General features: G+C 35.9%; 1 protein-coding gene across 1 annotated transcript in view; it reads left to right on the top strand.

The window, feature by feature from the left end:
- The window catches only part of LOC131874563 (MADS-box transcription factor 14-like), a 54,591-nt gene that overhangs the window by 31,889 nt on the left and 7,186 nt on the right, over positions 1–15,516 (top strand). The gene's annotated exons all lie outside the window — the stretch shown is intronic.

Here is a 15,516-nt window from a genome sequence, read left to right as displayed (position 1 = left end):
TCCAACTCTTCTTGCAAATATACAATTCTCCGAGATTGTTTATAGCTTTCCATTGATAAGATCTTTTTCTTTAGGCTGTTAAACCCTTTTCCAAGTTTCAAGCTCTGATACCAATTGTTAGGCCCAATATGGAAAGCTAATGTACTGAGAGGGGAGGGGTGAATCAGTACTTCAAATCCTTTCTTCAAAAATATCTTCACTGATATGCATAAACCAAAAGTTGTTGTAACATAACATAAAGCTAAAACAAATAAATAACAATCATACATGATTCACTCCATAACACATATTTTGGTTACGTAGAAACTCTTGGTTAGAGAGAAAAACTGCGGTGGGGATGGCACCCACAACTTCACTACTGCGATAATAAAGGCTGCTCGGTTAGAGCTACATGTTCAGCTATTTCTGATAGCTTACCCTGTTAGGAGTATCAAGATCATTAGATCTACCTTGCTAAAGGATTTTACAATACTTATTCTAAATGCTACACCTGGTTAAAGGCTTTACAATTTATAGACTTTGTTAGAGTCTTTTACCCTGTCAAAGGTTTCTCTTACAACTTCAAAATATTACAATAAAATCTTTACAAATATCTGCAACTTTACATCTGGAATATTATAGCAGATTCTATGTGCTCAAAATGAGATTACCTTGCTTATAGCATACCTCGGTAACCCATAGAATAACTCGGTAAACCCTTCTGTTTACTCTGTTCTTTGACTGTTCTCTGAATTCCTTCTCGGTGACATTTGTGTCTCTGTAACAGTCATAACACTCAGTGCTTTCTTATGTATCACACATGTCTTGCTTCATACGCCTCTATGTGTCTCTGTCTGATCTCAATCCATGTTGTATAAATAGATCTCTGATGTCGGTGATCTGGTTCATTGCTTCGATCTTACAAACATGATTTATTGAATGAATAACCATACAAAATATTTCATGGGATAAATGACCTCAAAATCATACACAATCCTTAAGTGCAATTTCCAATGTGATAACGGTTCTATGTTCCTCGATCTTGTAACACGTTTCCACATGTGTGTCTAGTTTCAATGAATCTGGTAACACGATTCACTCGGTGTATATCAACTTGGTGTATCATTATTTCTGCTTGGTAGACATTGAATGTTACTCGGTAGACAGCTCGGTGAATACTGGGCTCTGTGACTACTTTCTTCTATAATTGACTGTTTTGTGCATACCGACTGAATGTTTCGGTAGAGGTAACCGACTAGAGTATATAGAATGACTTTGGATATAAAACTAATGGCAACTATAATAAATAGTAACACTCTTGTCCTTGTAGGTCCACAAAGTCTTGTATGAATCAGCTCTAGGAGTTTAGAAGTAGAGTACTCCTTGTTCTTGAAACTCCTCTTTGTCAGATTTGTGAGTTGACATTCCTTGCACAAAGTATCAATAGGCTTGACAATCCTTGGAAAATCTCTCACAGCTTTAGTATTGTAAATATTTATCATCTTATCAAAGTTGACATGTCCCATCCTTCTATGTCATATCAAACATTCATTTATTTGAGTTGAAGAACATCTGTTTCCACTTCTATCTTTTATATAATAAGCATTTTTACTTATCCTAGTGCCTTGTGATACCAACTTTCCAGTTTTTCTTCTTTTGATATACATCCAATATTGTTGAACACAACTTCATAACCTCTATTACACATCTAACTAACACTCAATAAGATATATCCTAAACATAACTAGTTTTATGTTTACCATTAATTGAGATGCTTCATATTCCACAAATAGGTGTAGCTTCCTCTCCTACAAATTTCATTGATCCATTGTCATACTTTTTAGGATTATTGAACTTTCCTTTGTTACTTGTCATGTGATTTGAACATTTAGAGTTCATGTTTACGATTTTGATTCTACCTTAGCATGAAGGACAATCTTCTCATCATTACTCTTTCCTTACGGTCTTCTGGATATATCCTTATTCTTCTCCTCTATAGCCAAGAACAAGGATTCATTTGAGTCTTCACCCTCTTCATCCTCTAACAAATGTGTCTACATAGAACAAAGTTATTTCTTTCGTTTATCATCTGTCTTCTTCTTGAAGTCATTGTTAATCTTAGAGGATCCGGTTAATACTAAGAGGGGGGTGAATCAATATTAACAATTATTTGAAATCAGAAACTCAGACTCATAAAAATTTCACCAAATCAAATATAGATCAACACTAGAGTCATTTACAAGTACTGATATCTACTAATAAACATTTGCTAAACTGATATATCAATGTTGCACATTAAGTGCTCATTAACCATGCATAAACAAAAAGTAAAGCAAACCAACACATAGAAAACATTCACCATATGAACACCACGATTTTCATGTGGAAACCCAAATAGGGAAAAACCACGGTGGGAAGTTGGTACCCACAAATATTTTGCACTCTTTCGGAATGCGCCCTATTTGGTGCCAAGCCCGGTTAGAAGCTTACAATGATGCCCTGTTAGGAGCAGCCCCTGTTAGGAGTCACCTAGTTAATGGATTTACCTCAGCCCTATTAGGAGATTTGATCTATTAGGATCAACCTCCCAAGAGGATTTAGAACTTAGATATTGAGTCACCGTGCTAAGAGGTTTTAAAATGTGAGGCCTGTTAGGACCTACCTGGTTAAGGGATTTTAGCTGTTGTAATTGTTAGAGAACAACAGTGAATGATCTATGTATAGCACTCAACTGCTTGCTTGATTAGATCCAATTAAGTTCTAAGTCAACATCACTCTGGTAGATCTTCTCACACACCCTAGTTTGGCTTCACACACTTCTCAAAATCATCGACACTTCAAAACATCAACCTTACCGACATAAATAACCTTCACAACTAGGTCTACATCAAAACCCTAAGACTTACTACATAGATCATCACAGATCTTTACAACTCATTACAGATTATCATATGGATCATTACAATCAATTACAAATCAATATCAGTCGTTGAATGATCATAAATCGTCACAGCAAGTCGATCTGATACAAAGTCAAACCTTTAGCTCATTCCGCTAAGCTCTTTGTACATTCCCAAGAAATTCGCTCTCCAAACGTGCCAAAACATCTTTCAAACACATCGCACAGTTTGTGCTGCGTTATCATCAACATGTGAACTTGATGTAGATCACCGCCAAACTAAAAATCATTGTCGGTCAAGAGAGTTCTCTACCGGTCCTTAAACCCTTCTTAAAACCTGGCAAAAACTCAATATAAATTATAAACATAACTTCCGGTTGTCACAACATGATGCGGTTCCGGTCAGATACATGTTACAATGATAGAAACCACAAAGCCTTAATCATCACCAATCGCCAGATACAATCAGAATATTTCTTCGTTTATTGGCTAAGGTCCTAATTCTCAATTTCTTGATTCTTTACTAGTAAGCCCTCTCCGGTAGACCAAAAGATTTAGATGACACAAAACAACATAAGTAAACATCAGTAGACATGAATAAACATTAGTTTCGATCAATGACAACATAAATAACTGATCAAAGTCATCTATCATGCAATCTCAATCTCTTCATCACAATGTCATCTCAAACAGTCTTGTCCCGGTTCAGTCATCATTCTCCATTTGTATCAGTTATGCCAAACATACCAACAATATCCCCCTTTGACATTTATGGCAACACTAAACATCAACATACTCAACTTATACTGTTCCGCTCTGTTCTAGACCATCTCTGCAACTCTTCTCTTCTCTGTTGCACCTCATCTGCCGATTACACTTTATCTTCAATTACACATTTTCTCCTCCCGACCATATGTCTTCTCTTATGACTAATCATATTTCTTCTCCCCCTTTAACAACAATGCCAAAGGTGCATAAGCATCACAAATCATCAAATCTATTGCTCCTGTCTTCAACATGTCTGCAAACTCATCTAAGCTGCTCCCCCTGCGGAGGAGCCTGCATCTCATCAATCCAAAGTGAAAAATAGTCATGAAGCTCACTGGATCGATGCATCCTACATTCTAGTTCTTTTTTAGGTGTCTGACCCCTAATTTATCTCTCAGATACTCAAAGGTTTTCTTCGGAAATGCTTTTGTGAAAATGTCAGCTAGCTGCTCTTTGCTTGTCACATACTCCATTCTAACTTGTTTTTCCTGTATTCTTTCCCTTAGAAAATGATATTTCAATTCTATGTGCTTTCTTCTTGCATGTAACACAGGATTTTTTGAAATATTAATTGTACTAGTATTATCACAGCAAATAGTTACCAGTTCAGACATATCAAATATGAATCCTTCAAGCACATGTCTCATCCAGATTATCTGCATGCAATTCATTGATGTTGCAACATACTCTACCTTTGTTGTTGACTGAGAAACACAAGTTTGCTTCTTACTTGTCCAAGCAACCAATCTGCCTCCAAGAAGAAAAGCTCCACCGGTAGTGCTTTTTTGGTCATCAACATTGCTTGCCCAATCTGCATCAGTAAACACATTCAAAGAAAAATTTCCTTTATAAGGATACCATAAACCATAATCTATTGTGCCTTTCAGGTATCGAAATATCCTTTTCACCGCTACCAAGTGAGACTCCTTGGGATCCTTTTGAAATCTAGCAAACAATCCAACAACATTTGCAATATCCGGTCTGCTATGAACGACATAATGCAATTTACCAATCAGAGACCTGTGTTTTTTCTCATCAATAGATGGTGAATCATCTTGTTTAAATAAATTGCAGCCACTCACCATTAGACTACCAACCGGTTTACAATCCTCCATGCCAAATGTTTTCAACACCTCTTTGACATACTGACTTTGATAGATAAAAATTCCAGCATCCAATTGCTAGACCTGCAACCCAATGAAAAATTTAATTTCACCAATAAGAGACATCTCAAATTCCTTTTTCATCTCCTCAACAAAATCCATGCATAAGTCATCATTATGACAAAAAATTATGTCATCCACAAATAGTTCAGCTATTAATACTTTCTCTCCATCAATCTTCAGATATATGTTATTGTCCTCATTGGTATGCTGGAATCCTATCTTGATCAGGTGTGCATGCAACCTTTCAAACCATGCTCTCGATGCCTGCTTCAATCCATACAGTGCCTTATGTAGTTTGCAAACCATATCTTTGTCTTCAGACAAAGCCAATCCATCCGATTGTTCTATGTATATTTCTTCTTCAAGGATGCCATTAAGAAAAGCTGATTTAACATCCATCTGATAGACTTTAAATCCTTTAAATGCAGCATAAGCAAGTAGCATTCTTACTCCTTCCAATCTCACCACAGGTGCAAAGGTTTGACCATAATCTTCTCTTTCTTCTCGTGCATATCCTTTGCAAACCAATCTTGCTTTATTTCTCACAACCTCGCCTTCTTCATTTAACTTGTTTCTAAAGACCCATTTAGGTCCAATCACATTCTTGTCTTCTGGTCTGGGAACAAGTGTGCATGCCTTGTTCTTCTCTATCCGATCCAACTCCTCATTCATTGCATTAATCAAGTCATCATCCTTTAATGCCTCTCTTACTATTTTCGGCTCAATAGTAGAAATTAGACAGAAATTTCTCTGATTTTCCTCCTTGTTTGTACTCCAACATTTTTATCTCCAATTATTTATTCTTCTGAGTGATTTAGCCTGGCATACCTTGGAATAACCGGTTCCGGTGCTATGCTTCATGCTTCATGTTCTTCATCTTCTTCATCGCTCTCTGCATTTACCAGTTGAGCACCTATTTCTGCAACATTTTTCTCATTAGTCTTCTGCACTTCCGGTTCTATAAACACAAGTCTTTCTTCATCTTTCTCAGGCTTTGATCTGTTGTCTCTCTAGATTTCTCAAAGAGTTCATCTATCTTCAAATTAGTACTCTCAATTATCTTCTTAAGTCTCTTCTTATAACATTTAAATACCTTACTCTTTGTATAGTAACCAAGAAAAATGCCTTCATCACACTTAGCATCAAACGTTTCAGTGTAATCATCTCTCTTAATATAACATTTACTCCCAATTTTTTTGAAATAACTTACACTAGGAGTCTTTCCATGCCATAATTCATAAGGTGTTTTGTTATTACCTTTTTTGAAGTACCCGGTTCAAAGTATAAACATCAATGTTGATTGCTTCTCTCCAAAACATCTTCGGTTCTTCACCTTGAATCATCATGGTTCTAGACGCTTCAACAGCTGTTTTATTCATTCTCTCTTCTATCCCATTCTATTGTGGAGTTCTAGGAGCTAACATCTGCCTCTTTATTCCCTGTTCATCACAAAACTTCACAAACTCATCAAAAGTAAATTCACCTCCTCGATCAGATCTCAAACAATTTAGATTCTTCTCGGTATCTTTCTCAACAAGAGCTTTAAATGCTTTAAACTTACTGAATGTCAGAGACTTTTCTCTCAAAAAAGTTACCCACATCATTTTGGAATAATCATCAGTAAAGATCATAAAATACTTATCACCAAAATAGCTCTTCGTCCTCATAGGACCACAAAGATCAGTATGAATCAGATCAAGAATATTCTCTGAAGAGAAAGACTTACTCTTAAAAGATACAAAGGTCATCTTACCCATCTGACAATCCTTTCATAACACATTGTCCGGTTTCACAATTTGGGGAAAACCTCTCACAATACTTGACTTACTAACTTTAATCAAATTGTCTAAATTGACATGACAAAATATCTTGTGTCACAACCAGCTGTCTTCAATCTTCGCCCCCAAACAATCATTTACATTAGTATTCAGATGAAATAGATTACCTCTACTCTGCTTCCCAGTAGAAATCAATTCTCCATTATTTCGAAGAATCCTGCACACTCCACTTTTGAATTCAAGTAGATATCACTTATCATTAAGCTGTCCAACACTCAAGAGGTTATGTTTTAGTCCTTCAACCCAAAAGACATCATTTGCATTACTCTTCCTAAATGAGGAAATTGATCCTTCACCTTTAACAATGCAGGGAGAGTTATTACGAATTATTAGAACTCCTCCATCAAACTCTTCAAGGGATAAGAACTTACTTTTGTCACCGGTCATGTGGTGCGAGCAACCACTATCTATTATCCATTCATCATTGTTATCCAGGTGAGACACCAAAGTCTTTTCATCAGTCAGATCCTCCTTCACAACAACAAATACTATCTCCTCATTGTCATCTTCTTCTGATTCATCATCAGTCACACCTTCATCCACTGCAACATGACAATGTTTCTGGCCTTTTCCTTTGAATCTCCTAAACTTCTCTTTCTTATCAGTGTTAGGGCAGTTAGCAGCTATGTGTCCAATTTTACTACAAGAGAGACACTTCAAGGGTAATTTACTTGTTACTCTAGGGAATCTTTTAGCCAGTAATGCCTCAAGTTTCATCAGATGATCTTCATCATCACCATCACCTCTGCTACCGCCATGAATAGATCTGCAGTCATGATTATGACAAACATCTTTTCCTTTCCTTGCTGATGTATCGGTTACAGAAGCCTTAAAATCAGATTCAGAAGGTTTGGAAACACTATTATCAAAACTGTTTAGTTCAAACACAGTTAACTTTACAATTAGAGAATCAACGGTGACTTTATCTTTTGAAATGGATCTCAGTTCTTTAATAGCAAACACTCTGATAGAATACTGCGGTAAAAGAGTTCTGAGAATTTTACTAACAATAGTATCATCTTCAATGTTACCTCCGACACTCTTTATACCACCTACAACTTCCTTAATCCTTTGTCCATATTGAGCTATGTTCTCACCATCAACCATTTTCATATCATCAAATTTTCCTCTCAAACTCTCTTCCTTTGCCCTTTGTACATGTTCATCTCCCCCATAAATTAAATTAAATTTCTCCCATACCTCATTTGCAGTTTCTAATCCATAAACATCAATATACTCAGAGTCAGACAAAGTACTTACAATTACTTCAAGAGCCTGAATGTTTTCCTGTTGTTCTTTGAGTTCATCCGATGTCAAGGGACTGGTAGTAGGAGCAACATACTTGGTTATCACATAATTCCAATACTGTGAACCCATTCCGTTAATGTAGATCTTCATCTGATCACTACATATCCGGTAGTTGCCCTTGGTAAACTTGGGACCCTCCTTCATCATCTTTCATAGAATCTTTCTCTCAAGCTGTTAGGCTTTTTGCACACAGAGGACCAATGCTTTGATACCAATTGTTAATCTTGGAGAATCCAGTTAATACTGAGAGGGGGGGTGAATCAGTATTAACAATAATTTGAAATCAGAAACTCAGACTCATAAAACTTTCACCAAATCAAATATAGATCAATACTAGAGTCATATACTAGTACCGATATCTACTGATAAACATCTACTAAACTGATATTTCAATGTTGCACATTAAGTACTCATTAACCATGCATAAAATGAAAGTAAAGCAAACCATCACATCAAAAACATTCACCATATAAATAGTATGAACCAAATCAAAAATATTCTCTGAAGAGAAAGACTTACTCTTAAAGGATACAGAGGTCATCTTACCCATCTCACAATCCTTGCATAACACTGTCCGGTTTCACAAGCTGGGGCAAACCTCTCACAATACTTGACTTACTAACTTTAATCTAATTGTCAAAATTGACATGACAAAATCTCTTGTGCCACAACCAGTTGTCTTCAATTTTCGCCACCAAACAATCATTTACATTAGTATTCATATGAAGTAGATTACGTCTAGTCTGCTTCCCAATAGCAATCAATTCTCCATTATTTCCAAGAATCCTGCACACTCCACTTTTGAATTTAAGTAGATAACCCTTATCATTAAGCTGTCCAACACTCAAGAGGTTATGTTTTAGTCCTTCAACTGAAAAGACATCATCTACATTACTCTTTCCATTTAATAAAATTGATCCTTTACCTTTAACCATGCAGGGTGACTTATTACCAAATCTTAGAACACCTCCATTAAACTCTTCAAGGGATAAGAACTTACTTTTGTTACCGGTCATGTGGTGCAAGAAACCACTATCTATTATCCATTCATCACTATTATCCATGTGAGACACCAAAGACTTCTTATCAGTTAGATCCTCCTTCACAACAACAAATACTATCTCCTCATTGTCATCTTCTTCCAATTCATCATCGGTCACACCTTCATCCACTGCAACATAACAATGTTTATTGCCTTTTCCTTTGAATCTCCTAAACTTCTCTTTCTTATTAGTGTTAGGGCCGTTAGCAGCTATGTGTCCAATTTTACTACAAGAGAAACACTTCAAGGGTAATTTACCTTTATATTTACCTATTACTCTAGAGAATATTTTAGCGAGTAATGCCTCAAGTTCCATCAGATGATCTTCATCATCACCATCACCTCTGCTACTGCCATGAATAGTCCTGCAGTCATGATTATGAAAAACATCTTTTCCTTTCCTTGCTGATTGACCGATTATGAAAGTCTTAAAAGCAGATTCAGAAGGTTTGGAAACACTATTATCAAAGCTGTTTAGTTCAAATGCAGCTAACTCTCCAATTAGAGAATCAACAGTGACTTTACCTTTTGAAATGGATCTCAGTTCTTGAATAGTAGACACTCTGATAGGATACTGCGGTAAAAGAGTTCTGAGAATTTTACTAACAACAATATCATCTTCAATCTGACCTCCAACACTCTTGATACCACCTACAACTTCCTTAATCCTTTATCCATAATGAGCTATGTTCTCACCGTCAACCATTTTCATATCATCAAATTTTCCTCTCAAACTCTCTTCCTTTGCCCTTTGTACATGTTCATCTCCTCCATAAATTAAATTAAATTTCTCCCATACCTCATTTGCAGTTTCTAATCCATGAACATGAATACACTCAGAGTTAGACAAAGTACTTACAATTGCTTCAAGAGCCTGAATGTTTTCCTGTTGTTCTTTGAGTTCATCCGGTGTCAAGGGACTAGTAGTAGGAGCAACATACTTGGTTATCACATGATTCCAATACTATGAACCGATTCATTTAATGTAGATCTTCATCCGATCAGTCCATATCCGGTAGTTGTCCTTGGTAAACTTGGGACCCTCCTTCATCATCTTTCACAGAATCTTTCCCTCAAGCTGTTATGCTTTCTGCACACATGGGACCAACGCTCTGATACCAATTGTTAATCTTAGAGGATCCAGTTAATATAGAGAGTGGGGGTGAATTAGTATTAACAATAATATCCCAAATTACATTTTGCAAAGTCTCCAAATAAGATTCCATCCTATGCTTCCAGTAAGGAGAATTTATGCCATCAAACAATGGAGCCTTGATATGTAGTTCTTGCACCATTTTTGATCTATCGCAAGTGTTTAATCTTTCTAAAGAGGAACCTTTCTCTGATACCAATTATTGAACCTAAGGTGGGATTGAGAGGGGGGGGTGAATCAATACGGAACTTCAAAACAAATTATTAATAAACAACATCCAACCATTCAAAGCACTACTGAGAAAAATTGACTAACCATTAACACATGAACATTAGATTTTATATGGAAAACCCAAACTGGGAAAACCAAAGGTAAGAACCTAACTCACAGTATGACTAATAATGATTACAAATTGTTAGGTTTATTGGCAAGGATAATAATGATGTTCCTGTAGATTTTATTCCTAACGATGGTGTTTATGATAAGGACTGCATTGATCTTGTTTTTGACATCACTCCATCTTCTCCTCCTACTCCACTTGTACCGAGTCGACCTTTATGGGCTTGTAGAGTTCTTGAGGATGTTGGTCCTCTTGTTGGTGATCCAAATGGTACATGCTGCACTCTTTCCCATACTCCAAGTATTAGTCTTTTGAGTCATGTAGTTTCTGCTAATCCTCAAAACAAATTCCTCTTTTTCACTTTTTCTGTTTTAGCTTTTGTTTGTTCTCTCTTTTGGAGAGGATTTTTCTTACATGGGGTTTTTCTCCTTTTCTTTGGTTGTGAGAGATTCACTTTGCATTGTAGTTGTACATGGGTACCTAATATTGCTGATGTGGTTGGGACCCATAATGCTTCTCTTATTGTATTTTTATTTGCTTAGTGCAACTCTTGCATATTTCTCCCTATGTTGCACTTAAGGGGGGGTGTTGGTGTATGCATTTAGGCTTTACACAATTTCTTAAGTTTACATTGGGATAGTTAATCTTATAGATGCATGGTTGTCTATTAGCTATCAGGTAAGGTATGCCATTTTTTGTGGAGTGGTTATACCTAGATCTTTTCTTGATTAGTGCATCTGTCCTCGTTGTCTATACACTACTCTCCTAAATATTGCTTTATAAGCATGGTTTCCGTACATTTGTAAACATGTCATTCTCATCAATAAATTGTGTACGTTGATTGGTGAAATATCTTGTGGTTGCTTCTCGTTGTATGGGGCAGGTTTTGTGTTTTGGCTTGCAACACAGGCTCCTAGGTGCGTCAATAGTAGAAGCTTAGGATAAATCATCATCATAGTCAGTATTTCTGCATGTCCTTAGATAGAAGTTCTTTTATCTATAGAGGAAGGTTTCCATTAAAATTTCAGTATTCTATTCATTGAATTAGAAACCTTGATTAGCCAGAGCATTGTCTACTTTATTCACTTCTCTGTAAGAGTGAAGAATTTTTATATTAGAGAATTTAGTATGCAGGCATCTAGCTTTTTCAATGAAGTTCCATAGTTTCCAAGGGGGAGGAGTAGTGGACTTTAATAGAAAGCTAGTTATAAGTTTTGAGTCATATTCTAGAGTCCAAGAGATTAGGTTCTATTTAATCTCCAGCAAGAAGCAATATCCCCCACCTCATTGTTTGTCCTTAAGTCCATATTCTTTGTAAATCATTCTATTACATGATTTTTTTCATTTCATATGATCCCCCTTGAGGCACGAGTTTTGGGGTTCCATTGCTACTGCTATCAAAATTTAAATTTATCTAGCCTACATCTATCTTTTTCCATTTAATATATTTTTGAGATTCTTTTAAAGTGTATGATTATATCCATAGGTTTAGTAATACCCAACTAATGCAAATTTTCATCTCTTGGGGGATGGGAGCTTATGGGCTACTTTTAGATTAGCCAAATTGATGTTTTTCTTGATTCCATTTAAAACCATATTGGAGACTCCTCTACTATTTTTGGATTCTTCTCTAAATATTGTATTGTTCCTCTCTTTCTAGGTACCTTAGGCTACGGAGGAATTTGATTCCATGACTCTCTAACAAGGAGATGGTATGAAGATGGTAAAAGGGAGAGTAATTAGTCCAACTTTCCAAACTTCTCAAGTAAATCTAGAATTCAAGAACAAATGATCTATAGATTCATCTTCAACAAAATAGAGAGAACATCTATTAACCAAGTTTAACCCTTTATTAACCGAGTTATCCTTTGTCAAGACTTTATATGGGTAGCAACCCACCAAATATAGTCTATTTATGGGGTGATCTTATCATTCCAAAAAAATTTCTAATTGAAGGGAGACAAAGGAACATCATTCATTATCATGTCTTAAAAAGAGGCAGGATAGTAATTACCTAATGGATTTTGTGACCATATAGCTTCATCTTCTCTAGTAGCACTAAAGAAAGTACATTTTGCTAGTCCTTAGTTCTTCATTCCCTATGTTCTGAAATAGATTTAGAGGCAACTCCTTCCAATTAGGTTCCCTACCTTGTCGGTTTAATGTAGTGAGAAAAATTAGTGCCGTACACGTTGATCAAAGGAGCATTGATGGCAAAAGAAGAAACAACTGATAGTTAAAAATCGTTACACCACTGGTCTTCCTAGAAGTAGGTTTTTCTACCATTTCCCACTCTCCATATAGTCCCTTATTTTAGAAGCCATATTATTTAAATATTGTTGTCCTTTACTACTGAACCTTTTGGGATTGGGAGGGTAAGTTGAAAGCTACTATTGTCTTCATTACATAGGTATTTAGGTTTTACAATTTTAACCCAACCTTTTTCATTGGAGATGACATTCCATTCAATTTTAGATAAGAGGGCTTTATTGGAATGTTTTTTTTTTTTAATACCCATGCCTCCAAACTTCTTTGTTTTGCAAACAATGTCCTAACTGACCAAGGGTAGTCTCTCCCTTTTCCTCTATACCTATATATAAAAAAACATTTTCTAGAATTTCTCAATATTTATAGCCATTAAGGAGGGGATTTATTTTAACTTATAGATAATTAACTGGAATATTTTGGAGAGCCACCAAGAGGAGTTGAAACTTCTTATCTTGGCTTTGGAGTTTGCCTTTCTAGCCTGCACACTTTTTTTTTATTCTTTCAAAAATTGCATTCTAATAGTCTTGAGGTAGCTTTTTTTGGAGCTAGAGGTAGTCAAAGTTAGTGTGCAAGGAGAATATATTTTCGGTAACCTAGAATGTAAATTTTTTATTCTAAATTACTTCAAATTTTTAAAGATAGAGAAAATGCTCTTTCTATAATTAATGTGCTACCTTGATAGCCTAGCATACCTACTCAATAAATCTTTCTAATGATTAGCTTTTTGAATAGAGAAGATGCTTAAAAGGATGGTTTCATCAATGAATTGTTGGTGGGAGGAAGTACAAAGGGATGTAATAACTTTTGGCATTTGGCATAACTGATGCAGATCAGGTGATGCAGTTGAAGCTGGATGATTGCACCGGTAAAGGATAGAAGTCTATTTGTGATGAAGAGATTGAGATTCTATAAATAGCTGACATGATTAGTTATTTGTGTTGTCATTGCTGGCAACTGATGTTCCTGATGTTTTGTTTTGTCATCTAAGTGATTTGGTTTACCAGCAGACAGGGTTTACCGGCAAAGAGCTAAAGTCTGTGAAATAGGACTTTAACCGGTAAAGCTGAATTGTTTTGATTGGATCGGTAGATTGGCGATGATTGTGATATGTGGTTTGGATGATGAACTTGTATCATGGGAAGATGTATCTTTCTGGAACCGAAACTTGTGATGATTATCGAGAGGTGTGTTTCAAATTTCTGATAAAGTTTTACTAAGGTTTTAGTAGGGTTTAAGGACCGGTGAAGAAATCACCAATCCAGTAATGATTTCTATTATGACGGTGATTGACAGTGAGTCTACATAAAGTTGGTAACACGGCACAACCTGCGTGGAAGATTTGATAGCTGTTTTAGCACAATTTAAGGAAGATTTTCTTGGGAATCAGCAAAATACTTAGTAGAGTGTTTTGAGGATACAGATCAAATTTTTGTGATGAGTTATGATCAACCAATGGTTGATATTGCATTATAATTCATTGTTATGATCTAGATAGCGATCTATGATGATCTTTTGAGATCTTATTATAAATTCATGATGTAATTAGGTTGTGGTTGACCTAGTTGAGATGGCTATTTAGGTTGACACAATTGATGTTTATTGTGCTGGTGGTCTTAGAGAATGTGTTAAGCCATCCAAGTGAAGTGTGAGATTTGCCTGAGAGTTGCAGAGTGTTGTGTATAACTCGATCTGATCAAGCAAGCAGAGAAGTGCAAGAAAACAAATCGTTTTCTTACTGTTATTTCCTAATAGTTGAGGCAGGTTAAATCCCTTGATCGGGTAGGTTCTAATAGGCCTTAATTATTTAAGTCCCCTAATAGGGCAGCTCTCAAAAGAGTGTTAAATCCTCTCACGAGGTTGATCCTAACAGATCATCAAGCTCATAATCAAGTTGCAAGGCAAATCCCCTAACCAGGTGTATTATAAGCTCCTTACAGGGCATACTTCCAAAGAGTACAAATATTTGTGGGTGCCAACTCACACCGTGGTTTTTTTTTCCCTATTTGGGTTTCCACGTCAAAAATTTATGGTGCTCATTTGTGGGATTTTTTTCATGTGATGTTCCTGTTTATATTTCATTTCATGCATTATTTTTGAGACAACAGTTATGATGTTTTATCAGAAGTTTATCAGAGGTTATCGGTATTGATAAGAAGTTGTTTGAGAAAGTATTTGATCTTGTTCATAAGGTTAATGAGTTGGAAATTGATTAATTTTATATGATTACTTTGGTGGTGAAAGTATTGGTAAATGATTTGATTAATGTGTTAAGCAAATCTGATAAAGAGGTTATTAGATCTGATTATAAAAGTTGAGATATTTGTTATATGGTTTCAGATCTGAGATAAGCTGAAATAAGGTTGATTTTGGTTTAAAGTTTGAATTGGTCTTAATACAAATTCACCCCCCCCCCCCCCCCCCTCCTGCCCTCCTCTCAGTATTAACTGAATCCTCATAGGATTAACAATATAATGGATGTCTTTGATTACTTTTTGGAGGATTAACTCTTTAAGATTCCTCCCTAAGACTTCAACCACCAAGATGAGTAGATGGCATGAAATAGGAACCCCTTGTCTCAAACCTCTTTCACTAGGGAAAAATCCTCTAGGTACCCCATTAACACACATAGAGAACATTGGAGTACGAAAACATTGTATGATGATATAAATTATTCTTTCTTCAAATTCGAAATTTTAAAGGGTGGCTAAAAGAAAGGACCAAGAGACCCTATCATAGGCTTTCAAGATGTCAAGCT

This window comes from Cryptomeria japonica, chromosome 3 (assembly GCF_030272615.1).
Source record: "Cryptomeria japonica chromosome 3, Sugi_1.0, whole genome shotgun sequence".
NCBI lineage: Eukaryota > Viridiplantae > Streptophyta > Pinopsida > Cupressales > Cupressaceae > Cryptomeria > Cryptomeria japonica.
This window is presented reverse-complemented; position numbering and strand designations above follow the sequence as displayed.